Genomic DNA, 25,301 nt, shown 5'->3' with positions numbered 1-25,301 from the left:
TTATAGTTTTCTAGGTATACAGGGTCCTTATAATACACTCATAGAATATATACATCAGAGATCAAGAATAAGCAGACGCATCTAAAGCCCAGAGCCAGACAAATGTGCTGCAGAGGAAGTGACATTTGAGCAAATACCTGCGTTCTGCCTCAGCAGACCTGCTCTTTTGAAAGCAGGAGGGCCTGTGGACAAGAAGAAATTTGTGCTTCCTACACAGAAAGGGGGAAAGAAAGGTGCTCAGAAGGAGTGGCTTTCTGCCACTGTGCACAAGGTAGGTTCAGAGTAATTGCTCCTGAATGTTCTGGGGGAAACACTTGTTTGGCTAACCTCAAGGCCCATGCTAACTTGCATGAATATTTCATATCCAGGCATAAGAGAACTTAATATTTAAAAAAAGAGGGCAAATTAGGAGCTCAGTGTTTTGTTTTTCTTGATATGAGATGATAACATTACGGTATCAGTAAATGGTTGCTAACATGATGGTGAACAAAAGGGAAGTAGTAGTGAAATTGTTAGGAAAACCAGGCTAAAGGGAAACTGAGTGATAATCAAAAGGCTAACTAACATCCACGATGGTGAGAGCCTAATTGCAAATTGATAAGAAAGACCAAAAAAAAAAAAAACCAAACCCAAAGAAAAGTCGACCATAATAAATAGGCAATGCATAGCATACATAATACAAATGGCTAATAAACACAAACTAAAATGATCAGTCCTACTGGCAATTAGGAAAATGTAGGTTAGAACATGTTTCCATCATTAGGCCGGTAAAATGTAAAAATTATTGACCCTTTCCAGTGTAAGGGAGTATGGAGAAGCAGGGACGGTGCTACAGCCTTTTGGGAAGGCGACTTGGCAGCACCTATCAAAGTCCAAAATCCAACCTCAGTCTTGCTTTTTTACCATACAGACACTGAGATATATTTCTATGCGTGTGTGTGTTTCTCTGTGTGCTTCTCTATCTTCATGCCACAGCCGGGAAAAAAGACTGGAAGGATACATAGCAACGGTCGGCGGTTTCCTCTGGAGAGCTGCCGTTTGTCAGAGCCCTGTTTCTAGGTACCAGGCACATGGGCACAAAAACACAAACGCAAGGGTGTGCAGCATTCTTTACGACAGAAAACAGAATGTCTGCTACTAATTTCATCATTAGGAAGGATGAATCCAGAATGCACTATAAGTGAGTTCATATAATAAAAAACATGCAGCTGGGGGTGTGCCTGGCTGGCTCGGGCAGTAGAGCATGCAACTCTTGATCTCAGGGTCATGAGTTCGAGCCCCATGTTGGGGGTAGAGATTATTTAAAAAAAATAATAAAAAATTTAAAAACCAAACCACACCAACCAACCAAACTAAAAACCATGCAGCTGGGAAAAATTGCCTGGTGGAGATCTATGCCCAATAAAGAAAACTCTCTAGGGGTGCCTGGGTGGCTCAGTTGGTTGAGAGTCAGGCTTTTGATTTTTGCTGGACTCTTGATTTCAGCTGGGGTGGTGATCTCAGGGTCGTGGGATCGAGCCCTAGGGAGGGCTGTGCACTCAGCAGGGAATCTGCTTCTCCCCCTCCCCCTCCGTCCCTACCCCGCTCACATGTGCACATGCACTCTCACTCTCTAAGATGAATAAATAAATCTTAAAAATAAAAAAAAGAAAAAGAAAACTCTCAAGGAATTATGAAGTGAAAAAGCCACCGACCTAAAAATCACTGTGATAGGTCTCTGAATATGCTTATCTGTCTGCATGTCACTCTGTGGAAAAGAAGATGGGAAGGGTACACACAATAGTTAACAGTAGTTTCTTACGCAGAGCAGAGGGGGAGGTGGAAGGGCAGGAGAGAGGTGAACGTGGCTCTTGTTTTCTTTCCTTCTGGAGACTCACCTGAAAGGTGGGCTGGACAAACGTGGATTCCTCACATCAGTGGGAAGCCCACTCTTAGGGACCTATTAGCCAATGCTGCTTTGAAAGCGTTTACCCTTTAATAAGATAAAATTAAATACTACTAGTATAGGGGCACTGGGGTGGCTCAGTCGGTTAAGGATCTGCCTTTGGCTCAGGTCATGATCTCGGGGGTCCTGGAGTCCAGCCTGGAGTCAGGCTCCTGGCTCAGCGGAGAGCCGGCTTCTCCCTCCCCTTCTGCCCTTCCCCCTCCCCTCCCCCTGCTCGTGAGTACAAGCTCTTGCTCTCTCTCTCAAATAAATAAATAAGTGAAATATTGTTAGTATAAATTAATGTATACAATTTAAATAAAATATTTAGAATTGATACTAATTTTTATTAAATTGAAGAAATAAAAAGATTTATAAAAGAAGAGAGGGAAACTCAAAGCTCAAATATCAGTCTTGTTGGCCATAACCACACACATCTGTATCTATTACAGAAAGAAACTCTAATCTAGGGTTGCCTGGGTGGCTCAGTGGGTTAAGTGTCTGCCTTCGGCTCAGGTCGTGATCCCAGGGTCCTGGGATCGAGCCCCGCATCGGGCTCCCTGCTCGGTGGGGAGCCTGCTTCTCCCTCTGCCTGCCGCTTCTCCCTCTGCCTGCCGCTTCCCCTGCTTGTGCTCTCTCTCACTCATGGTCAAATAAATACATAAAATCTTAAAAAAAAAAAAAAAGATTCTCTCCTTCTCCCTCTGCCCCTCCCCTCTCCCCCCCAGCAGGCTCTTTCTCTGTCTCTGTCTCTAAAAAATAAATAAATAAAATAAAGTGTACAATTCATGGGACACCTGTCTGGCTCAGTCAGTAGAGGCTACAACTCCCTAGGTTGGATGTAGAGATTGCTTAGAAATAAAAGCTTTAAAAAAGTGTACAATTCAGTGGTTCAGAGTTGTACAACCATCACAATTGATTTTAGAACATTTTCATCACTCCAAGAAGAAACCCCATACTGGTTTAGCAGCCCCTTCTCATTCCTCCTTCCCCCAGGCCCTGGTGACCGCTAAGCTACTTTCCATCTCTAATGGATTTTCCTCTTCTGGAGAGTTCATATGAATGCGATGATACAACGTATGGTCTTTGTGACTGGCTTCTTTCACTGGGGATCGTGTTTTCAATGTCCCTCCCTGCGGTAGCATGTATCAGTTCTCCTGCCCTTTTTATGGCAGAATAACAATCCACTGTGTGGGTATAATGCATTATGTTTGTCCACTCACCAGTTGATGGACACTGGAAGTGTTTCCACTTTTCAACTATTATGAATAATGCTGCTGTAGCATTTGTGTACAAGTATTTTTGCGTACATTTGTTTTCATTTCTCTTGGCTGTCTACTGAGCAGTGGGTTTGCTGGGTCATGTGGTAAGTCTAGCTTTAACATTGTGAGGAACCGCCGGATTGTTTTCCAGATTGGCTGCAGCATCTTACGTTCCCACCAGCCATGGAAGAGGGTTCCAGTTACTCCACATCTTTGACAGTACTTGTTATTGTCCGTCTTTTTAACTTGTGGCCATCCTACTGGGTGTGAAGTGCGATCTCACTGTGGTTTTGATTTGCGTTTTCCTAATATCTTCTAATGTGTATGTCCTTGATTTGTGTGTGTATATATGTATATTTAGCAATATCAAAATCAAATCCTTTGTCCATGCTTTAATAGGGTTGTCCTTTTTATTATTGGGTTATAAATATTCTTTATATACTCTGGATACAAGTCAGATACATGATTTGCAAATATTCTCTCCCAGTCTGTGGGTTGTATGTGTCCTTTTTGTAGCTGGAAGTTGCTTGGCACCACACTTTTCCTCACAAAATGGGTTTGGCAGTTAGCTGCAGTTTAGTACTTGAGAAATTATTTCTATCTCTCACCCTAAAGTGCTGGTAGAGCTACAGGTAGTGTTCAATTACTGATGACAAAAAAAAAAAAAAAAATCCAAAGGGGGCACCTGTATGGCTCACTTGGTTGAGCATCTGCCTTTGGCTCAGGTCATGATCTCGGGGTCCTGGGATTGAGCCCTGCATCATCTCATCGGGGTTCCTGCTCAGCGGGATGTCTGCTTCTCCCTCTCCCTCAGCCCCTCCCTTCCCGCTGCTTGTGCTTTCTCTCTCTTTCTAATAAATAAATAAATAAATAAATAAATAATCTTTTTCAAAAAAATCCAGAGTTCTCAGTTTTGAGAAAGAAATGGGGCATGTATGAATGTGTCCTGTCATAGTTGATAGGATACATTCTTTCTTTGGTTCTTACTCTTAAAGGAAATAAAGGTCTCATAAAGGCCAAGCTAACAAGGATAATTCTGGTAGGAATAGCCCCACTTGGGGAATGGGAGTAAACTCCTTTATGCCTAACCCACAAATATGGCTTTTCTATCGTAAGTCTCATCCGTAAGCACAGAACAAGTTAATGAGAATGGGCAGGTTTCCGAGTCACATGAATGCCCTAATTGCTGTATGCATAGCAGTCCCCAGTCAGGATGGGTTTTCAGTTTCAAATGACAAAAATCCACTTTGGCTGCTTTAGGGAAATAAAGAACTTATGGAAAAACATGGACATCTTTGGAGAGCTGGTGAAGCAGGTTGGCTACCAGGCTGTGCAGGAAAACCACAGTCACCACAGGTCCTGTGAGGACAGCAAGGCTGTCACTGACCAGTACAAGATCTGAAGCTAACCCCCAGACACAGTTCTGCTGGCATTAGCATCCCAGGAGGGGCGGTCTATTTTGCAATGGCTAGAGGCGGAAGACTCTCTACCATTCCCGACCTTTTGCATCTTAGAGATGTACTTCAAGTCCAAGGAAGGCAGATCTGACTGACCAGAGCCACGTCGTTTGCCATGGTTGATCCTTCTAGAACTTGCCCACACCCAGTCCTCCTTTCCTGCCAGGGACATTACACTTTACATTTTCTTGTCCCCTTGCAGTTAAGACAGGGCAATGGGCTGTGAGTCAGATGGGCTAGCCAAATGGGTGTGAGTCAAAGTGACAAGTCTTACGTCTGGGCTGAAGCATTTTATTGCCCAGTGATCACCCTCCAGCAGTCTATTCCCCTAGGGTGTTGACATGAGGGCCGGGTATTTCCAGGGCTGCAGCTACAAGATGGTGAAGCTCTGTCAGTCTAGGTCTCAAGGTGAGTGTGTAGCACAGAGCCCTGGGACAACCAGTGTTAGATATATAACCTAAGGAAGGAATAAACTTGTGCTGTTGAGCCAACAGATTTTGGAGTTGTTCGTTCCTGTAAAACAGTCTAACCTAGAGCCATACTGACTATGTCAAAAAACATGTATATAGAGAACAAACTCAAAAGGCAGAAGGAAGGGAGGAGGAAAGTAGTTTAATATTTTTCTCCTCATCTCTGAAAGAAAGGACTCAATTTTCTTTCTTTGTTTATAACATTTACATTCTATTCAAACCATATTTTTCCTATTGTTTTATCTTGGTTCTATATTTAAGTTGATTCAATTTTCACTTCCAATTCTTTTACCTTCACCTCTCTGGCGTCACATTCTTTAGTTGGACTCTTTCTTGTTTGGCTAGATTTCACCCTTGTGTACCTTTTTCAGCAGTCTGTCTGTTTCTTTTGTATTTGAGTAGACATTTTGACTGTGTGTAAAAGTTTTAGGGCAATCTTTCCCTTAGAGTTTAGACATTGCCTTATAGTCACTGAATTTGGCACAGTGAAGTCAGGTGAGTCTTATTTTTGAGGTCTTGAAGACACTTTTTTTTTTTTTAAATAGCTTTACTGAGATATAATTTACATGCCATAAAATTCACCTGTTAAAAGTGTATAACTTAATGAATTTCCGTATATTTACAGAGTTTTGCAACCACCACCATACTCTAATTTTGGAACATTTTTATCACCCAAAAGAGAAACCTCCTATCCACTCCCCAATGTCTCCTCGCTCCAGCCCTTGGCAACCATTGATCTATGAATTTGGCTGTTCTAGATATTTTGGTATATATGGAATCATGCAATGTTTGGTCTTTTGTGTCTGGCTTCTTTCACTCACCATGTTTTCCAGGCTCATTCATGTCATAGCATATATCAGTAATTCATCCCATTTTATGGTCAGGTAATATTCCACTGTATCACATTTTGTTTACACAGTCAACAATTGATGGATATTTGAGTTGTTTCCACTTTTATTTTTATTTTTTATTTATTTATTTATTTATTATTTTTTTAAATTAAAGATTTTATTTATTTATTTGAGACAGAATGAGAGAGAGAGAGAGCTCATGAGAGGGGGGAGGGTCAGAGGGAGAAGCAGACTCCCTGCCGAGCAGGGAGCCCGATGCGGGACTCGATCTAGGGACTCCAGGATCATGACCTGAGCCGAAGGCAGTCGCTTAACCAACTGAGCCACCCAGGCACCCTTTATTTTTTATTTTTTTAAGATTTATTTATTTGAGAGAGAGAGAGAGCACTTAAGCGAGGGGAGGGGCAGAGGGAGAGAATCTTCAAGCAGACTCCTTGCTGAGTGCATATCTTGTTTCAGGGCTCCATCCCACACCCTATGAGATCATGACTTGGGCCAAAACCAAGAGCTGGATGCTTTACTGACTGAGCCACCCAGGCGCCCCAGATTGTTCCCACTTCTAGGCTATTATGAAAGTTCATGATCAAGTTTTTGGGTGGACATACGTTTCAATTCTAATTGCTGGATCACATGGTAACACTATGTTTAACATTCTGATGAACTGCTTGTTTTCCAGAGTGGCTGCACCATTTCACATTCCAGCTTGGAGTGTATGAAGGTTCCACTTTCTCCACATTGTGAACAGCACTTGTTATTATCTTATTTATCACAGTAATGCTAATTGGTATCTTCTTATGTTTATTTGCATAATTAATGATGTTAAGCATTATTTCAGGCACTTAACTGGCCATTTACACATCTTCTTTGAACAAATGTTTATTCAGATCCTTCGCCCATTTAAAAAAATTGGGTTGTCTTATTATTGAGTTGCAAGAGTTCTTTAAGTATTCTAGATACAAGTCCTAAGCAGATACAAGATTTATAAATATATTCTCCCATTCTGTAGACTGCCTTTTCATTTTTTTAGTGATGTCATTTGAAGTACAAAAGCTTTACATTTTGATAAAGTCCAACTTATTTTTTTCTATTGTCACTTATGCATGGTTTTTTAAAAAAATTTTTATTCTTATGTTAATCCCCATACATTACATCATTAGTTTTAGATGTAGTGTTCCATGATTCATTGTTTGTGCATAACACCCAGTGCTCCATGCAGAATGTGCCCTCCTCAATAACCACCACCAGGCTAACCCATCCTCCCACCCCCCTCCCCTCTAGAACCCTCAGTTTGTTACTTATGCATGGTTTTATAGCTAAGGAATTATTGCCTAACTAAATATACTGTTTTCTTCTCAGAGTTCTATGATTTTAGCTCTTACATATAGGTTTTTTGGCCATTTGGATCCAATTTTCACATATAGTATGAGGTAAGGATCCAAAACCATCCTTTTGCATGTGGATATCCAATTGCCCTAGTATCATATGTTGAAGACTATTCTTTCCCCATGGAATTGTCTTTGAATGGAGGCTTGCTATTTACGCTTAGATGTCTGAAAAAATGTTTATCCTTACAGTTCAGAAATGTAACCAAGTAGGGTCTTTTTTTTTTTAAAGATTTTATTTTTAAGTAATCCCTACACTCCACATGGGTCTGGAACCTACAACCCTGAGATCAAGAGTTGCATGCTCTACCAACTGAGCCAGCCAGGCACCCCAAGTAAGGTCTTTATGGTAATTGTTCTATATTGCTTTTTCTTTGTGCCTGTCTCTGTGATGTGCGATTTAAGTATGTTCACTTCAGGGAAAACCATACTATATAGGTATACCGTGGAAATATTGCAGGCTTGGTTCCAGACCACTGCAATAAAGTAAATATTGCAATAAAGAGGGCCAATGAATTTTTTGGTTTCCCAGTGCATATAAAAGTTATGTTTACACTATACTGTAGATTACTAAGTGTGAAATAGCATTATGTCTAAAAAACTATGTACATAATTTAAAAAACAGTTGATTGCTAAAAAATGCAAACCATTATTTGAGCTTTCAGTGAATCATAATCTTTTTGCTCGTGGAGGGTTTTGTCTCAATGTTTATGGCTGCTGACCAGGGTGGTGGTTGCTGAAAGAGGGGGTTGCTGTGGTAATTTGTTAAAGTAAGACAACAATGAAATCTGTGCCATCAGTGGATTCTTCCTTTCATGAATGATTTCTCTGATGATATGCGATGTTGTTTAATAATATTTTACCCACAGTAGAACTTCTTTTAAATTGGAATCAGGGCGCCTGGGTGGCTCAGTCGTTAAGCGTCTGCCTTCGGCTCAGGTCATGATCCCAGGGTCCTGGGATCGAGCCCCACATCGGGCTCCCTGCTCGGCAAGAAGCCTGCTTCTCCCTCTCCCACTCCCCCTGCTTGTGTTCCTGCTCTCGCTATCTCTCTCTCTGTCAAATAAATAAATAAAATCTTTTAAAAAAAATAAATAAAAAATAAATTGGAATCAATCTTCTCAAACCCGGCCACTGCTTTATTGACTAAGTTTATGTGATATTCTAAATCCTTTGTTGTTATGTCAACAATCTTCACAGCATCTTCACCTGGAGCAGATTCCATCTCAGGAAACCGCTTTCTTTGCTCATCCATAAGAAGCCACTCCTCATCTGTTCAGGTTTTATCATGAGATTGCAGCAATTCAGTCCCATCTTCAGGCTCCATTTATTTTTTTTTAAGATTTTATTTATTTATTTGAGAGAGAGACAGAGAGATAGCATGAGCAGGGGGGCGGGGGAGCAAAGGGACAAGCAGACTCTCCGCTGAGTGCAGAGCCCTACGTGGGGCTCAATCCCAGGACCCCAACATCATGACCCGAGCTGAGGTCAGACACTTAACCGACTGAGCCACCCAAGTGCCCCTTCAGGCTCCACTTCTGATTCTACTTCTCTTGCTATTTCTACCACATCTGCAGTCCCTTCTTCCACTGACGTCTGGAACCCCTCAAAGTCATCCATGAGGGCTGGAATCACCTTCTTCCAAACTCCAGTTAATGTTGATATTTTAAGCTCTTCCCGTGAATCATAAATGTTTTTGATGGCATCTGGAATGGTGAATCCTTTCCAGAAGGTTTTCAATGAACTTTTCCCAGGTCCATCAGAGGAATCACTATGGCAGTTATATCCACGAAATGAAATAATAAGACTTTAAAATTACTCCTTGATCCATGGGCTGCAAACTGTATGTTGTGTTAGCAGACATGAAAACAACATTAATCTCATTGCACATACCCATCAGAGCTCTTGGGTGACCAGGTGCATTGTCAATGAACAGTAATACTTTTTTTTTAAAAGATTTTATTTATTTATTTGAGAGAGAGAGAGAGAGAGAAAGAAAACCAGTGGGGGGGAGGGGCAAAGGGAGAGGGAGAAGCAGACTCCCCACTGAGCAGGGAGCCCGATGCAGGGCTTGATCCCAGGACCCTGAGATCATGACATGAGCTGAAGGTGCCACCTAGGTGTCTCTGAGCAGTAGTATTTTGAAAGAGATATTAATTTCTGAGCAGTAGGTCTCAACAATGGGCTTAAAATACTCAGTAAACCATGTTATAAATAGATGTACTGTCATCCAGGCTTTGTTTTTCCCTTTATAGAGCACAGGCAGATTACACTTAAACATAATTCTTAAGGGCTCTAGGATTTTCAGAATGGTTGTGAGCATTGGGGTCAACTTAAAGTCACCAGCTGCATTAACTCCTACTAAGAGAGTCAGCCTGTCCTTTGAAGCTTTGAAGCCAGGCATTGACATCTTCTCTCCAGCTGTGGAAGTCCAGGATGGCATCCTCTTCCAATAGAAGGTTGTTTTGTCTACACTGATAATCTGTTGTTTAGTTTAGCAGCCTGCACTAATGATCTTAGGTGGATCTTTTGGAGAACTTGGTGCAGCTTCTACATCAGCACGTGCTGCTTCACCTTGCAGTTTGATACTATAGATACGGCTTTTTTTCTTAAACCTCGTAAACCAACCTCTGCCAGCTTCAGACTTTTTCCCTACAGCTTCCTCACCTCTCTCACCCTTCATAGAATTGAAGAGAATTAGGGTCTTGCTTTGGATTAGGCTATGGTTAATGAAATGTTGTAGCAAGTTAGATCTATCCAGACCACTCAAACTTTCTCCATATCAGCAATAAGGCTGTTTCATTTTCTTATCATTCATGTGTTCTCTGGAGTAGCTCTTTTAATTTCCTCTAAGAACTTCTTCTTTGCACTCACATCTTGGCTGACTGTTTGGTGTAAGAGGCTTAGCTTTTGGCCTGTATTGGCTCCTGACATATCTTCCTCACTAAGCTTAATCATTTCTAGTTTCTTATTTAAAGTGAGAGATGTGCTACTCTTCCTTTCACTTGACCACTTAGACACCACTGTAGGGTTATTGTCCTAATTTCAGCATTGTTGCATCTCAGGGAATAGGGAAGCCTGAGCAGAGGGAGGGAGACAGGGGGACGGCTGGTCAGTGGGGCAGTCAGAACACACACATTTATCCATTAAGTTAATCATCTTACATGGATGTGGTTTGTGGCACTCAAAAACAATGACAATAGTAACATCAAAGATCACTGATCACAGATTGCTGTAACAAATATAATAATAATGAAAAAGTTTGAGATAATGCAAGAATTAGCAAAATGTGACACAGAGACACGAAGTGAGCAGATGCTATTGGGAAAATAATGCCAAAAGACTTGCCCAATGCAGGGTTGCAACAAATCTTCAATCTGTAAAAAATGCAGTATCCGTGAAGCACAATAAAGCTAAGGGCAATAAAACGAGGTTTGCTTGTATACTAGAAGAGTGTAGGGGAGGAAAACTTCTCCTTCTTCCCTTCCAGTTTCTTTGGCTGTCTTAATAATTAAATTGACATAGGACAGATTAACAAGAGAAAAACAAATTTAATTATACATGTACAGGAGGCTCATGTGAATACGAGGTGCATAGGCAGTCAGGCAATTAAGACATACGCTGTCCTGAGCTGAAGAGAAGGGGTAGGGGCCTGGGACTTCAAAGGTGGGGAAGAAGAAAATGTATGGGAAAACAGGAAGAGCAGATGTTTGGTAAACATGTATGGCATGCTTTGTGAAGACAGTGGGACACAGAGGAATTTGATCTCCAGTGTCCCTCCCCCAGTTTACCATGCCTACTCCATATTCTTTGTAGTTATTTCTGGTGATAGTTTAAATAGACCAGACCTTCTATCTAAATTCTTTCAGGCAGTTAAAGGGGAGGTAAAAAGCTTTTCCTGAGTCTTCTGGATCTTGATTGACCTCAGCTCACAATAATCCACATGCCAAAGTGGTAGATTAGCATATTCTGCTCCCCTTCAAGGGGGAGTTTCAAAAAAGAATTAACATCTCTTGTACCAAAACTCAGTAATTCCCTCTATTTCGTTCTAGTTTTTTGGTCTTTAAATTTAAGCAAAACAAAATTTAATGCTGTCATATGCAACAATATGGATAAATCTTGAGGACATTATACTAAGTGAAATAAGCCAGTCACAGAAGGAAAAATACTGCGAGTCTACTTGTATGAGGTATCTAAAATGGTCAAACTCATAGAAGCATAGAGCAGAAGAGTGGTTGCCAGGAGCAGGTGGGTAAGGGAAATGGGGAGTTGCTAATCAACAGGTATAAAGTTTTAGTAATACAAGATGAAAAAGTTCTAGAAATCTGCTGTACAACATTGTGCCTATAGTTAACACTATTGCTTTGTACAATTGAAAATCTATAAAAAGGGTAGATCTTATGTTAAGACTTACCAAAATAAAATTAAAATTAAAAAGAAAAAAGTATAAGTCATGACTTCAAAAATTTACCATCTTAAATTTTTCAAACACCTTTCAAAGCAATTTCATTCCTTAATATCACTGCAATGTTGCACTTTATTTTTTTAAAGATTTTTATTTATTTGTTTTACAGAGAGAGAGATAGCAAGAGCAGGAACACAAGCAGGGGGAGTGGGAGAGGGAGAAGCAGGCTTCCCGCGGAGCAGGGAGCCCGATGCGGGGCTTGATCCCAGGACCCTGGGATCATGTCCTGAGCAGACTCTTAATGACTGAGCCACCCAGGCGCCCCTATCACTGCAATGTTGCTCTTTAATCATCTTTTCCCCCTAGCTTTATAGAGATATGACTGAAATATAAAATTGTGTTAGTTTTGTGAATACAATGTAATGATTTGATATATGTCTATACTGCAAAATCATGAGCACAAAAACTCTAGTTAAATCCATCATTTCACAGTTATAATTTTTTTCCTTGTGATGAGTACTTTTAAGATCTCTCTTAGCAACTTTCAAATTTCAAAAAATTCAAATAGTGTTGTTAACTGCAGTCACTTTGCTGCACATTACATCTCCAGGACTTTTTTTTTCTTTTTTTAAAATTTATTTATTTGACAGAGAGATAGCACAAGTAGGCAGAGCGGCAGGCAGAGGGAGAGGGAGAAGCAGGCTCTCTGCTGAGCAGGGAGCCGACGCGGGGCTCGATCCCAGGACCCTGGGACCATGACCTGAGCTGAAGGCAGACGCTTAACCGACTGAGCCACCCAGGCGCCCCATCCAGGACTTATTTATCTTATAACTGGAAGTTTGTACCTTTTGGCCACCCTCACCCATTCCTCCCTCCCCACTTCAACACTTTACTCATTTCTAGAGATCCCTCACTTCTGATATTCATCACTGTCTGAATGCCGGCTCCATGGTGCTGTCTTAAAAAAGGCTTCACACAGAATGTTCCATTCAACCATCTCATCAACACCTCAGAAATAGGAGCTATTATTACCCCAGTTTAACAGATGTGGCATCTGAGGCTTCGGGATATTCATGAGCTCACCCCAGGGGACTTGAATAAGTGCGGCGGAGGGGGGGGGCGGGTGGTGGAATCCTAGTTGGTGCCTTTAGTGTCCTCCACTTCCTCTCCAAGCCCCTTATAGTATTCTCAGGACTCTCAAGGTTATGTCACAGTTATGTAGCAAGACATACAAGGCCCCAAGACTTGGTCTCTGACACATGTTTGTCATGATCTCTCTCTTTCGTTCTTCCTCTCACACTTGCCTTGTCATTTCTTTTTTTTTTTAAAGATTTTATTTATTTATTTGAGAGAGAATGAGAGAGAGAGAGAGAGAGAGAGCACAAGAGGGGGGAGGGTCAGAGGGAGAAGCAGGCTCCCCGCTGAGCAGGGAACCCGACACGGGACTCGATCCCGGCACTCCAGGATCATGACCTGAGCCGAAAGCAGTCTCTCAACCAACTGAGCCACCCAGGCGCCCTGCCTTGTCATTTCTTGTCTTTCCCTTCTTCTGCAAAGATATTTTATTTTTTTTTTAAATTTATTTATTTGTCCGAGAGAGAGCACACAAGCAGGGGGAGCGGCAGGTAGAGGGAGAAGCAGGCTTCCCACTGAGCAAGGAGCCCGATGCCGAACTCAATCCCAGGACCCTGGGATCATGACCTGACCTGAAGGCAGATGCTTAACTGACTGAGCCACCCAGGTGTCCCTGCAAAGATATTTTAAACCTCAGTTACCTGGCAGACTCCTATTTATCCTTTAAAATTTATGGGATTTCTCTCTTCTGTATTCTTTCTTCAATGCACCAACATTTTCCCCCAAAGATTTATTTATTTATTTGAGAGAGAGAGCACATGCACGGGTGGGGGAGGGGCAGAGGGAGAGAGAATCTCAAGCAGACTTCCTGCTGAGAATGGAGCCCCACAAGGGGCTCAATCTCATGACCCTGAGATCACAACCTGAGCCGAAATCAAGAGTAGGACACTGAACCGAGCCTCCCAGGCACCCCAGTGCACCAACTTTTTAATCTGCCCACATTTGTTTGGCTCAGGGTTGTTTCTCCCACCAGACCATACATTCCTGGAAGGCAGAGACGGTTTGATTCATCTTTCTGGCCCCATAGTGTCACATAGGGCTTAATAAATGTTTGCTCAATTCCATGATCAATTTCAAGATCCAGTTCATTTGCTAACCCCCTCTGTCTCTCCTCTCCTGTAATCATTTCCTTCTCTAAACCTGAAAGCACTTTTATTTTATGCTTCTGGTTTACTGCTTAACACATCTGCTGTCTATTGCCACCTTTCCGTTTTATGTACACAGTCTACAATAAAACAGCCAGGAAAGTACAAACCATGCTTTGCTTGTCTGTCCTCAGACTTAGCCCTAGGCCTTGTTCACATCAGAAATTCAAGGCATGATGATGATAAAGTCAGAAGAGAAAGCGGCATGTTTTCCAATATATAATTATGTTACACACTTAAAAACAACTTGCTCTTGGGGCACCTGGGTGGCTCAGTCAGTTGAGTGTCTGACTCTTGATTTCGGCTCAGGTCATGACCTTGGGGATGGGAGATCGAGCCCCGTATCGGGCTCCACACTCAGTAGGGAGTCTGCTTGAGATTCTCTCTCTCCCTCTCCCCCTCATTGCCCCCTGCCACTCCCTCTCTTTCTCTCTCTCTAAAATAAGTAAATAAGTATTTTTTAAAAACCTGCTCTTAAATCCACCTATAGTAGGCAGAAGTCTAAGATGACCCTCAAGATTCCTGCCCTTGGTGTACATGGTCTCTATAATCTACACTCTGAGCGTGGGTGGGAATATGGATACGATAGGATTTCACTTCCATGATTTGGTTTCATCATATGGCAAAGCTGAAGGGATTTTGTAGATGTGATTAAGGTCTATAATGGGTCAGCTTTAAGTTAATTAAAAGAGAGATCCGCCTGGGTGGTCCTGACCTAATCAGGCGAGCCCTTTAAAAGAGGCCTTCCCAGAAATGAGAAATGTGAAGCCAGAAAAGCACTCCTTTGGGCCTTGAAAAGGCAAACCATTAATTCAACAGGAAATGAATTCTGCCAAAAATGCGTAAGCCTAGAAGAGGACTCAGATGAGCTTCCAGCCCTGGCTGATACCATCATTGCAGCCTTGTGAGACCCTGATCAAGGTCCCAGTGCTGACCTCCTGAATCATGGAAACAGTGTAGTAGGGTTCTCCAGAGAAATAGAACCAACAGGAGATATATTTGTATCTATTTACATTTATATTATTTATATCCCATATATATGTCTACAATAGGATATCAATATCTATCTATCTATCTATCTATCTATCTATCTATCTATCTATCTATCTGAGGAGATTTATTATACGACTTTGCTCATGTGGTGATGGAGGCTAAGAAGTCCCACACACTGCTGTCTGTAAGCTACAGAACCAGGAAAGCTGATGGTATAATTTGGTCTAAGCTGAAGGCCTGGGAACCAAGGGGCTGCTGATGTAAGTCCAGAGTGTGAAGGCCCAATAACCAGGCCAATGTCCAAGGGCAGGAAAAAACGGCCCAGCCCAAGAAGAGAGAATGAATTCACTCTTCTTTTGCTTTTTGTTCCATTTGGGCCCTCAATGGATTAGGTGGTATTTGACCATATTGGTGAGGGTGGATCTCTACTGAATCAAATGGTAATCTCTTCCAGAAACACTCTTATAGACACAATCAGGAATAATGTTTACCAACTTTTGAGGCATTCCTTAGCCCAGTCAAGTTGACACATAAATAAACCATAACAAGTCTACCCCTTGTCAACTATATACATCTCCTTAAGTCATACTTAATCTCCAAAGAAACACAGTAACAAGATCATAATTTCTCTTAACATGATACTACTATCCTGCATACAACCCAAAACCCACTAACCTCTTACCCAGAAGAGAATGTAAAGTCCTTGAATGATGTTTCCTCTTTACTTTGATATTTCATAGCTCAAATACTATGATGTAAAATTAACAGTACCTAGCACCATGATATAAAGTCAGCATGTCTATGTTACATGATAAAAGGATAAGAGAGGAGAGGAAACAGGGACGCCTGGGTGGCTCAGTCGGTTAAGCGGCTGCCTTCAGCTCAGGTCATGATCCCAGGGTCCTGGGATTGAGTCCCGCATCAGGCTCCTTGCTCAGCAGGGAGCCTGCTTCTCCCTCTGCCTGCAGCTCCCCCTGCTTGTACTCTCGCTCACTCTCTCTCGCCTATGCTCTCTCTAGCAAATGAATAAATAAAATCTAAAAAAAAAAAAAAAAAGAGAGGAAACAAAGATATTTTCTTAATATATATATTATATATTTTTATATGTGTTTATATATATAAACACAAGTGTATTCAATACAAAATAAGGAGGAAATACTCATAGCAATTACAGTCCTCATTTCTGTTACTGGCCATGTGGTCGCAGCTGGTATTTATAACCACCTTCTTTTTTTTTTTTTTTTTTAAGATTTTATTTATTTATTTGAGAGAGAGAGAATGAGAGAGAGAGAACACCTGAGAGGGGATAGGGTCAGAGGACGAAGCAGACTCCCTGCCAAGCAGGAAGCCCGATGCGGGACTCGATCCAGGGACTCCAGGATCATGACCTGAGCCGAAGGCAGTCGCTTAACCAACTGAGCCACCCAGGCACCCCTATAACCACCTTCTTCTACTAACCATTTTGTATTCACTTTGCCTTCAGTTGGTACCTCAGCTGGTCGTGGTTCTTTACCTGGTGGGGTGACTCAAACCTTCATTTCTGAAGGGTCTGGGTCATTACTAGTCCTGCCTGGATTACATTAGACTGCTTCCATCATGGAAGGGACAGTGTTTTGTTCTTACTGGAATAGACACTCTGGTTATGGATTTGCCTTCCATGCATGCAATGCTTTTGCCAAAACTACCATCCATAGAATTACAGAATGCCTGTTCCACCATCATGGTATCAACCTTAATAACAGGACATGGAAATACTAAGAGACAGCTTAAGGGTGTCCTGAATTCCAGATATGCTCTTCTTTTCCTCCATCATGGAATACTTCAATTTCCCCTTGGTAGTCAGGACCAATCACCCCAGTAACCTCCTTCCTTGCCTGTTGATATTGAGGCATGAGGAGCCCAAAGTAGCTGGGTGGCAGTCTTCACTTCCATTTCAATGGAATCTTTGTTGTGTCTCCTGGTAGAAGCATCCCTTCCTTTGGAACTAAGATTTCTAGGCCAGGAAGAGTATAAAGTCATAGGAATAGGAAGCAAACATTTTGCTTGTGGATAACAGTGAGTGGTGTCACTCCCATTTCTACCCCTTGATTCATAGACCCCTGAATCCTGGCTCGGGGAGGAATAGCTCCATATATTAGTTGCTGTTTTACAGCATATATAGCCTTTTGGAGAACCTTGCCCCAGTCCTGCAAGGTACTGCCACCAAGCTGGGGCTGTAACTGAGTTTCCAAAGCCAGCTACTTCAGGATGGTGGGGACATGGTAAGAGTGAATTCCACGAGCATGAGCCCATTGCTTCACTTCTTTTGCTGTGAAGTGAATTTCTTAAACTGTGGCAATGCTGTGCGGAATACCATGATGGAGGATAAGGCATTCTGTAGTTCTACGGGTGGTATTTTTGGCAAAAGCATTGCATGCATGGAAGGCATATCCATATCCAGAGTGTCTATTCCAGTAAGAACAAAACACTGTCCCTTCCCTGATGGAAGCTGTCTAATGTAATCAACTTGCCACCAGGTAGCTGGCTGATCACCCTGGGGAATGGTGCCATATTGGGGGCTCAGTGTTGGTCCCTGCTGCTGGCAGTTTGGGCACTCAGCAGTGGTCACAGCCAGGTCAGCCTTGATGTTGCTGAGCCCATGCATAACCTCCATTTCTGCCATCATGGCCTCTTCGTTTATGAGCCAGTTAGGCGACACCAGGGGTGCCTGGGGAAAGGCTGACTGATACTCATAAAATGGGTCATCCTATCCACTTGATTATTAACATCCTCTTCTGCTAAGGTCATTCTTTGGTGAGCATTCACATAGGACACAAATATATTCACGTTTTTTTTACCCAGAGATGTTCTTTTCACATACCTGTTCCCCAAATTTCTTTGTCGCCAATTTTCCAATCATATTCCAGGTCTTTGATCATTGAACAAAATCATTGGCTCAGACATGAATCAGTGTATAATTGCACATCTTGCCACTTCTTCCAAGAAAAGTGAACAAGCTGGTGTACTATCTGAAGTTCTTCCCACTAGGAGGATTTCCCTTCACCACTGTTTTTGAAGGATGTCTCAGAAAGGGGCTGCAGGGCTATAACTGCCCACTTCCGGGTGGTGCTTATATATCATGCAGAACCATGTGTAAACCCAGGCCTGAGTCTTTTCTTCCTCTGTTAGTTTATCATAGATAACTCCCCATGAGGCAACAGGTGCAGGATGGAGGCAAGAAGGCCATGTAGTAGGAGTGAGGAGCATGGGCATTGGGCCACTTCCTCATGTAATTTACTTGCATCTCAGGGCCTGCCTGGGTTTGATCACATATATACCGCTTTCATTTGATGCTGGAGTGTTGCTGTGCATGCCCAACTTTACGGCTTGGTGGGTCAAGTAACACTCAGTTCATGACGGGCAGCTGAGGTCACACATAATTTGGTGGCCCATAGTCAAGCCTTCAGTCTCTTCTAGGGCCCAGAAGCAGGCCAAGAGCTATTTCTTGAAAGGAGAGTAGCTATCTGTAGAGGATGGCAGGGCTTTATTCCAAAATCCTAAAGACGTGCAATGCAATAAACCTATAGGGGCCTGGGGTGCCTGGGTGGCTCAGTTGTTAAGCGTCTGCCTTCATCTCGGGTCATGATTCCAGGGTCCTGGGATCGATCCCCGCATCGGGCTCTCTGCTAAGCGGGAAGCCTGCTTCTCCCTCTCCCACTCCCCCTGCTTGTGTTCCTTCTCTCGCTGTGTGTCTCTGTCAAATAAATAAAATCTTAAAACAAGAACAAAAACCTGTAGGGGCCTGTGAAAGGCTCCAGGTAGCGTCCCTATCTGTTGCTGCCACTTCAAGCACCACTGGACCTGGGGGTCATATGGCCCACGTGGCAGAGCAGCTTGCACAGCAACCTGGACTGTTGCAGAACCTTCTCTTGTTCTGGGCCCCAGGAAAAACTTGCAGCATTTTGGGTCACTTGGTAAATGGGCCAGAGTAACACACCCAAATGAGGAGTATGTTGCCTCCAAAATCCAAAGAGGTTGGAGAGTTGATATCCTCCTAAGATAGGACAGTGCAGGTGTATTGCTGGTCTTGTCAGCTGAAGGCTGGCTCTGGTGGGCTTTATGGGCAGGTATGGAGAAAAAATCATTTGCCTGATCAATAGCTGCATACCAGGCACCAGGGGATGTTAATTTGCACAATGATGAAGCCACAGCTGGTACAGGAGCTTCACCCGGAGTTACTACCTGGTTTAGCTTGTGATCATCTGATGTTATTTCCTAAGACCCATCCATCTTCTGCATAGCAGAGCACAATGGGTCCCTCCAGGAATGCCGAATGCTTTTGATATGCTATTTTCCTAGGTTTGTACAGTTATAATGGTTTCCACTTGGCCTTTCCCACCGTAATAGACCTCACTGCACAGGTTGGAGAACAAATATGGGGATTCTGTCGGCTGCAAGTTATGTCTACTCCAATTATGCATTCTGGAACTGGGGAAATAACCACAAGATGGGCTTGGGGGACCCACTGGGCTCACAAATGAGGTGGACCAGAGTTAAAACTCCATTGATCACCTGGCTCCCTTGAGCCCCTACTCTGATGAGAGGGCCACCATGACATTTTGGATCTCTGGAGTCAATGCCTATTCACAGCCAGTGTCCAGTAGTCCCTGAGAAGTCTGATCATTTCCTTCTCCCCACTGCAGTTATCCTGGTAAATGGCAGTAGGTCCTTTTGGGGAAGGCCGGGAGAAAGATTAAGAGAATAAATTTTGGTAGAATACTGGGGTCCTTCCTCAAAGGGACCCATTTCCCCTGTTCATTCCAGGGGTTTCTGATCTGTGAACTGGCTCAAGTCTGGGAATTGACTGAGGGGCTGTGACTCTCTATTTTATGATTTCAATTAGACTTTTGTTCCCTTGACCTAGAACTTTTCTGCTTATATAGATCAAGTAAGAATTTGGTAGGCTTCTTATTGACTTCATTTCTAGAAGCACCATCATTAACCAACTAGTGCCATAGGTCCGTGCCAGTCAGACTATTCTGCTTGCTTTGATCTGCTGTCCTTTGTGGTAACTACACCCACCTTCCCTTTGATGTTGTAAAGCCAGAAAAGCACTCCTTGGGCCTTGAGAAGGCAAGTAACCTTGCGTTCAATAGGAAATGAATCCTGCCAAAAACCTGTGAGCCTGAGGGAGGACTCAGATGAGCTCCCAGCCCTGGCTGATACCATGAGTGCAACCTTGTGAGACCCTGATTAAGGCTGTAGCTATGTTATACTGGACTCCCGAAGCATGGAAACTGGAGTGATAAATGTTTTAACCTAAGTTTTTTTTTTTTAAGATTTATTTATTTATTTTAGAGAGGAGAGAGAGAAAAAGAGGGAAAGACAGAGTACGTGAGTGGGGGGAGGGGCAAAGGGAGAGGGGGAGAATCTCAAGCAGACTCCCTGCTGAGCATGGGTTCGATCCCATGACCCTGAGATCATGACCTGAGCAGAAATCAAGAGTCAGATGCTTAACCGAATGAGCCACTCAGGCACCCCTTAACCTGCTAAGTTTCTGGTAATTTGTTACACAGCTTGGAAAACGAACAATGAAAATATGGATAGATGTAATGAGAAGAAAAAGCAGGAATGATTCACATCCCAAATGCAATAATTGCAGCAACCTGCTACCCAAAAATCCATGAGTGCTTTAAAAATACCAATCCCGTGGGCGCCTGGGTGGCTCAGTTGGTTAAGTGACTGCCTTCGGCTCAGGTCATGATCCTGGAGTCCCTGGATCGAATCCTGCATCGGGCTCCCTGCTCGGCAGCGAGTCTGCTTCTCCCTCTGACCCTAACCCTTCTCATGTGCTCTCTCTCATTCTCTCTCTCAAATAAATAAATAAAATCTTTAAAAAAAAAATACCAATCCCGTGCTACTGAAATGATAAAAGTTAATATATGTGAGACTTTTAAAACACTTGTGTGCCAGTTTGAATGAAAAACATATATATATAATTTTTGGGTAAAGTATCTATTTTGTTTCTTGTAAAATAAAAAGGTAAACTATATGTGAATCAAGAACTTTATTAAAGTCAGTCAAGCTGAGAGTCAACTATGAAAGGTGTGGGCAGACCATTAGTAGTACACTAGAACTGAAATAATGTATCACTGAGGCCTTCTTGAGAAATCTACCAGAGAGCAAGTTCCAGACAACAAAATGACTAAGGCACTGACATAAGCACTGGTGGTGAGCATTAAATACACAGTTTTTTTTCTAGAAATTAACACTAATTGAAGGTTAACAGGGAGAGTATGCTACCTACTGTCAATATGCTCTGGTATTGTAGGTATAGCACAACTATTTAAAAAATGGGGGGGGCCCCTGAAGGAGGTGGAGCTTAATTCCCCACCCCCTGAATGTGAGCCGTATTTTGTGATTATAGAAAGGAGGGAGGGAGGGGTAACTTTACAGTGGATAAACCTGGTATGTCTGTGTATCTATCTACTAAAGAGTCCTAGCAACAATTACAAACCCAAAAAGCAATGACCATGACCCACTCCCTAGATTGTGCTATTAAAATACTACTTCTCAATAAATAAAACCAGGGATTCTTGGAGAAATGACCAAAGAGCAGGAAACATATAAGATGTGTCTAGAATATTCTTGCCATACCGGATAGCAAAATCATATCAAAAAGAATCAAGAGCCAGCCTAAGGATGCTCCTACAAAAAGATACAATCAACCAATAAGTAACTCCTAATGAAAGAACACGATACCATAAGTAGTCTTCCAAAATAAAAAGTCAAATATGAGCTGACCAAGACTCTGAATCCAGAGGACAGAGAATCATGTTTGAACTATAGTATTAAATACAATCAGCAAAAAATCAGACTGCAGGAAACTTCAAGTTAAAGGATTGAGTGTCTTTACAAATAAGTTGTAAGAAAAAAACAAGGGCCACCTACAGACTAAAGATTTTTTTTATTTTTATTTATTTTTATTTTTTAAGATTTTATTTATTTGACACAGAGAGACACAGCAAGAGAGGGAACACAAGCAGGGGGAGTGGGAGAGGGAGAAGCAGGCTTCCTGCAGAGTAGGGAGCCTGATGTGGGGCTCGATCCCAGGAACCTGGGATCATGACCCGAGCTGAAGGCAGATGCTTAACGACTGAGCCACTCAGGCGCCCCTAAAGAATTTTTTTTAAAAGATTTTTTATTATTTATTTGAGAGAGAGAGAGAGAGCATGAGAGGGGGGAGGGTCAGAGGGAGAAGCAGACTCCCTGTTGAGCAGGGAGCCCGATGTGGGACTTGATCCCAGGACTCCAGGATCATGACCTGAGCTGAAGGCAGTCACTTAACCAACTGAGCCACCCAGGTGCCCTAGACTAAAGATTTAAAAGGTGTATCAAAGACAATAAGAAAACAGGCAAGATAAACTGTAATGTTAAGAGAAATACACTTGGTTCTTAAAACTATAGAGAAATTTTAAAATGTGATTACTATAAATGTCAGGATAGGGACTTCCATTAATAGCAGAGTAGATTTACTAAGATAAATCACATTCTGGGCCATAAAATACATCTTAACAAATTTAATACTAAAGAAATTAGTAACAGAAAGATAGCTGGAAAATCCCCAAATACTTGGAGATTAAACCACACACTTTTAAATAGCATATGGGTCAAAGAAGAAGTCTTAAGAGAAGGTAACCATTTTGAACTAAATGAAAATGAAATACAAAGTTCCAAATTTGTGGAATTCAGTGAAAGCAATATTTAGAAGGGAATTCATGGCCCTAAACACATATAGTAGAAAAAAAAAAAGATCTAAGAATAAAATAAAATAAGCTTCCACTTTAGGAAACCAGAGAAAGAATAGCAATTTCAGCCTAGAGCGAGGAATAGAAATAATTAAAATCACAATGGAAATAAATGAAATTGACAATAGGAAATCAATGGAGAAAATCAATAAAACCAAAAGTTGATTCTTCTTTTTTTTAACAGTGCAGTTTTTTTTTTTTAAAGATTTTATTTATTTATTGGAGAGAGAGAGAGAGAGAGAGACAGCACAGTCTGGGGGAAGGACAGAGGGAAAGGGAGAGGCAGACTCCCCACTGAGCAGGGAGCCTGATGCAAAGCTAGATCCCAGAACCCCAAGATTATGACCTGAGCTGAAGGCAAATGCTTAACCAACTGAGCCACGAAGGTGCCCCCAAAAGTTGGTTCTTTATTTTTTAAAGATTTATTTATTTATTTCAGAGAGAGAGAGAGAGGGAGAGAAAAGGTGGGGGGGTAGAGGGAAAGAGAGAGAGAATCTCAAGCAGACTCCCTGCTGAGTGCAGAGCCTGACAATGCACAGCTCAATCTCACAACCCTAAGATCATGACCTGATCAAACCAAGAGTCAGATACTTAACCAACTGAGCCACCCAGGCACCCCAAAAGTTAGTTCTTTAAAAATATCAATCAAGGGGCGCCAGGGTGGCTCAGTTTTTAAGCGTCTGCCTTCAGCTCAGGTCATGATCCCAGGGTCCTGGGATTGAACCCCACATCGGGCTCCCTGCTCCACGGGAAGCCTGCTTCTCCCTCTCCCACTCCCCCTGCTTGTGTTCCCTCTCTCGCTGTCTCTCTCTCTGTCAAATAAATAAATAAAATCTTAAAAAGAAAAAATCAATCAGGTGTGCCTGGGTGGCTCCGTTCGTTAAGCAACTGCCTTCGGCTCAGGTCATGATCCCGGAGTCCTGGGATGGAGTCCCGCATCGGGTTCCTGGCTCAATGGGGAGCCTGCTTCTCCCTCTGACCCTCTCCCCTCTCATTCTGTTTCTCAATCTCTCTCTCAAATAAATAAATAAATAAATAAATAAATAATAAATAATATCTTTAAAAAATAAAAGTATCAATCAGATTGGTAAAACTATAACTAGGCTAACAAAGGAAAAAATAGAAATCACAAATTACTATTATCAGAAATTAAAGAGGGGACATTAAACTATCAACACTACAGAACTAAAAAAGAATCATAAGGGAATACTAGAAACAACTTTAAGCTAAAAAATTAGATAACATAGATGAAATGGATGAATTCTTAGAAAGACACAAACCATCAACACTGACTCAAGAAGAAACAGATCTGAATAGATCTATAGTAATTAAATAGATTGAGATAGCAATAAAAAAAAGTTCCCACAAAGAAAATCCCAGGATCATATGACTTCACTGATGAATTCTGAGGCATTACCCTGATACCAAAATGGAGAAAGATACCACACACACACACACACACACACACACACACACACGTACAGAGCAGTATCTTTCATGGCTATATACAAAAACAAACAAATAAACAAAAAAACCTAGAAACAAGAATTAGCAAATGAAATCCATTTATAAATAAAAAGGAGTATACATGATCATCAATGGGATATATCCAAAGGAATGCAATGCTGATTTAACATCTGAAAATCAATTAATATATCACATTAATAGGATAAAGAACAAAATCCACATGGTCATCTCAATAGATGAAGAAAAAGCATTTGACAAAATGCAATATCCTTACATGATAAAAACACTCAACAAAAGAGAAGGAAACTTACTGGATTCATAAAGGATATCTATGAAAAACCCACATCTAACACCACACTTAATGGTGAAATACTAAAGGTCTTTCCCCTAAGTTCAGGAAAAAGACAAGGATGTCCTCAATACTTTTATTCAATATTTACTAAAAGTTATAGCTAGGATAATTAGGCAAGAAAATGAAATAAAATGTGTCCAGACTGGAAAAGAAAAAGCAAAACTCTCTCTTTGTAGATGACATGGTCTTATATATAGAAAAATCCTAAGGAATCCATTAAAAAAACATTAGAATTCATAAACAAGTTTTGCAAGTTTACAGGACCCAAGATGAATATACAAAAATCCACTGTAGTGACATCAGGGAAGATGGCTAAGTAGGAAGATTGGCAGGAAATTGCCTGAAAAATTAGACACTGGTAACTCTGGAGTATGCGAAACATTTGCAGCATCCAGCAGAGAGTTTGATGAAGAGGCTGGTAAATTTTCTCAATTGCAACTTTGGTGAGAAAGGGGATACCATTTCCCATCCTCCAGCCCTGGAGCAGGCAGCTATAGGGTCAGCAGCCCATGGTCCTGGTGTGGCTTGTTGGAGCTAGAGTGGGCAAGAACAAGTTTGTTCTCCAAAAGTCAGGGTTGTGCATTCTGATTCTGTTTTTGATCAGGGTGTGGCAGGCATGGAAGTTGGTGGTTGTTTCAACTCCCATGAGCTGAAGTGCCTCCCAGCCATGAA

The 25,301-nt window shown here is 41.9% G+C and overlaps 2 pseudogenes; both read right to left on the bottom strand.

The window, feature by feature from the left end:
* Positions 1 to 4,459: 4,459 nt before the first annotated feature.
* LOC123324325 lies at positions 4,460 to 16,915 on the bottom strand (annotated as a pseudogene).
* Positions 16,916 to 17,038: 123 nt separating this feature from the next.
* Positions 17,039 to 25,098, bottom strand: LOC110585731 (annotated as a pseudogene).
* Between the last annotated feature and the right edge of the window lie 203 nt (positions 25,099 to 25,301).

Source organism: Neomonachus schauinslandi, chromosome 3, assembly GCF_002201575.2.
Source record: "Neomonachus schauinslandi chromosome 3, ASM220157v2, whole genome shotgun sequence".
NCBI lineage: Eukaryota > Metazoa > Chordata > Mammalia > Carnivora > Phocidae > Neomonachus > Neomonachus schauinslandi.
This window is presented reverse-complemented; position numbering and strand designations above follow the sequence as displayed.